Source organism: Gopherus evgoodei, chromosome 2, assembly GCF_007399415.2.
Source record: "Gopherus evgoodei ecotype Sinaloan lineage chromosome 2, rGopEvg1_v1.p, whole genome shotgun sequence".
In the NCBI taxonomy this organism is placed as follows: domain Eukaryota; kingdom Metazoa; phylum Chordata; order Testudines; family Testudinidae; genus Gopherus; species Gopherus evgoodei.
This window is the reverse complement of record NC_044323.1, coordinates 298,492,951-298,496,496: the sequence shown is the minus strand read 5'-3', so window position 1 is coordinate 298,496,496 and position 3,546 is coordinate 298,492,951.

The following is a 3,546-nucleotide window of genomic DNA, read 5'->3' as shown; positions in this document are numbered from 1 at the left end:
GCCGGCTGCCCTACTGCGCTCTGCCCTGCTCCGGTGGGGCCTTGCTCACCTCCTGGGGCAGCGCCTGCGTCTCTGCGAAGAGAAAAGAGGCTCCATAAGACATGGTACATGAGGACAAGAGAAGCATCTCCGCAGACACAATGCCAGGAACTGGACTAGAGGCAGGGAGCGAAGCCAGTGCAGGCCCCTTGGCTGGGGGCATCCAGGCAACAGTGAGAGTGAGGTGAGAAATGCCAGAGGCAAGACTCCCCCCGTCCCCTCCCGTGGGCTGGATTAGCAGCAGAAGGTCTCTAAACATGGCGGGGCCACCCCTTCCCCCTGAAGCCCTGCCCCTTCCCCTCAAGCCCCGCCCCTTCCCCTGAGGCCACACCCCCTCCCCGAGGCCCTTCTCTTGTGCCACCCCTTCCCCCTGAGCCCCCACCCTCACATGGCACATGTTGGCCCAGTGCACTGACATGTGCCTGCCGTGCGAGGAGCCTGCTGGGAGTGTCCGTGCGACCACAAGGCCATTGCCTGTGTGGAGGCACCCGTTCTCCGCAAGCCCTGCTCCTGTGTAGCCACCAGCATGGCCAGAGAAGTGACACGGAGCGGCCCAGAGGTGTCAGACATGAGTGGGAAGGGGCTCACTGACCCCCTTTGCCCTGTACAAGCAGCAGCCTCAGGCTGAGACTCCAACCCTCTCTCCCTGATGGGAGGGTGGGGATGGAGAGTACAGCAGCACGGGGGAAGCCAGCTGGAAACCCCCTGGAGCGGGGAGTGCTGGAGGCTGCGTGATTTGAGGTGGCTGGGGGAGGGTTCTAGGCGAGAGAATGGGCCGGGACGGGTTCCCATGAGTGTGCAGAATCAGGGCAGGGCCGGGATGCTGGCGGCTCAGTGACATTCCAGCCTGGGCTGTTATCACGGAGTGTGGGGATTCCGGCCCTGCACCCCTCTTCCTGGGACCCACAGTGACTCTCAGCCAGCCAGTAAAACAGAAGGTTTATTGGACAACAGGAACACCGGTTACAGCAGAGCTTGCAGGCACAGTCAGGACCCCTCCACCGAGTCCTTCTGGGCTTTCAGGGTGCTTGGATCCCAGCTTGGGATTCCCTGAATTCCAGCCACCCAGCCCAAAACTGAAACTGAACTAACTCCCTCCAGCCGGCCCCTTCCTTTGTCCAGCTTCCTGGGCAAAGGTGCTGACCCCCCTCCCGCCTACCTAGCTCAGGTTACAGGCTCAGATCCTGTCCCTCACCTAAGGACACCCCCAGCTCTCCCATCCCCCACACAGATAGTCCCTACTCCATCACAGCTGTACCTGCAGGCTCAGGTCGCTGCACTAGGCATTTGCGCTCTCCCCGTTGGCCCTGGGGCAGTGGCTGCCTTGTTTGCAGGAGCCAGTGCCGAGTCTGGGGGATTTGCAGCTGAGCAGCAGCCGGCCCAGGGTTAGTGTGGCGCTGTGTACGGAGCTGAGCTTTGAAAGGGGGCATCCCTGGGAGGCTGGCGTCCTGGCCAGTGTCCTGGGGACAGCGCTGGGGCAGCAGAAGCAGCTTCTCCCAGCAGCAGCCCCTGCTACCTCTCCTCTGTGCCCAGCAGCACCAGCTCCAGCTGTGCCTCCTGGCAGCTGCTGCTCAGTGGACGAGGGGCAAGCAGCGGGAGCTGGTCCTGCTGGGGGACGGGCAGCCCACGAGATGGGGGTCCAGTCTCTAAGCTGGGGGTCTGAACGAGCTCTCCTCTGCCATCCAGTGATGACTTGTGGGAGGAAACCTCAGGAACCCCAATATTTGCATGGGTGCCCTACTGTGGTGAGGTGACCAGCAGCCCAAAGTGCCCGGTTTGAGTTTAAGCTTCCCTTTAGCCCAGGAGCAATGCAGTTATTTTCCTGGGTGGCCACTACGGGCAGCAGAACTGCACCGACTGGGCCCCCAAGGCGGGGTCACCCGGGTGAACCGCACGCAGTAAGCGGGAAGTGATGCCGAAGCCGAGGGACAGACAGAGCGGTCGGGCTGGTTCCTGGCTGGGGCCATGCCGACTGACCAGCACCACCTGAGAATCCTGGGGCTTTCTTGGATGGCCAGAGCTGGACCCACTGCTCAGCTGGCTGAGGCATAGGGCGGAGGGGTGACCCGAGACCTGGGCTGGGGGACAGACAAGGTAGACGAGGCGATGGACAGCCAGCCCGTGGCATCGCAGTTAGACGCAGCAGTGACGGTGCAGCAACAGTGCTGTGGGCAGAGCCTGCAGCCACAGTGGAGGCACCGCTCAACCACCAGCCCCCTCAGGGGAAAGAGGTACCCTCCGGGACCGCCCGCCCCCTGGATCCTGGGACTTCAGCCAACCAATGCTGTGTGGCTGCCGCAGTGGGAAAGGGGAGTGGTGTGTCGAAGGGACATTTGGCTGTTGGGCTGTCACCCAGCGGGGTGGGAAACTGAGGCAAAAGACACTGCCTGTGACACCAGGGGGCGGGCGTTTATGGGGTTTCCGTACTTTGGCATTGTTGGTGTTTGCCCAAACGAATGCCGAGTTCCCTCTCCTTTTAGTAACAGTTCCTCTGTTACCCGCAGACCCAGCGTTGCCTCTGAGGGATGCACGGGGCTTGGTTGCTAGGTCTCTGGCTCGGGGCTCGAGCCGGTTCTGTTCTGTAATGTTAAGTGGACCCCCAGATATTGAACCCAGCGCACAATACTGCCAACACCACCTGGCAGATGGACTACACATGCACATGCGGGCAGAGAAAGGCAGATGCCCTGTGGGGTGGGGGCGGAAGGGGAGGAGGCTCTGAAAGAGCAGGGCAAGGTCAGCGCACACGTTCATGGGGACAGAGTCAGGGCAGCCCCTTGCCAGCCCGGGCAGGGTTTTATCTGGGTATAAGGGGACTGTTGCCCCCTTACTAACATTCAGTGGGGGTGTTTGGTTGCTAGCTCCCAGCACTAAAAGGGGGAGGGTCGATGGGAAATCAGGACCCTGAGACTGACAGTCCCCAGGAACAATGGGGAGAGGCCAATGCTCCAGCTCAGCCTGATTGACAGGATGGGCAGGCTAATAAGGGAGACAGGGGTGGAGGTCCCATCCTCTGTGTGAGCTGGAATTACCTGGGTCAGATAGGGTGGGGCCGAGCTAAGGAGAGAGCAGGGGCCCAAGCTGAGCTGGGAGCAGAGCCAGGCCAGAGAAACAGGTCAGAGTTGGGAGCAAAGTCACAGAAGCAGCTCAGGGAGAGCAGATCCAGTGCTGGGAGCAGAGCTGCAGCCACAGAGCCAGAGACTCAGCCCAGGGAGAGCAGATCCTGTGCTGGGAACAGAGCTGCGGGAACAGAGCTGCAGCCACAGAGCCAGAGACACGACCCAGGGGGAGCAGATCCTGTGCTGGGAGAAGAGCCGGAGGAGCAGGTCAGAGCTGGGAGCAGAGCCAGGGGCAGCCCAGGGAGAGCAGATCCTGTGCTGGGAGCAGAGCTGCGGGAACAGAGCTGCAGCCACAGAGCCAGAGACACGACCCAGGGAGAGCAGATCCAGTGCTGCAGCCACAGAGCCAGAGACTCAGCCCAGGGGGAGCAGATCCTGTGCTGGGAGC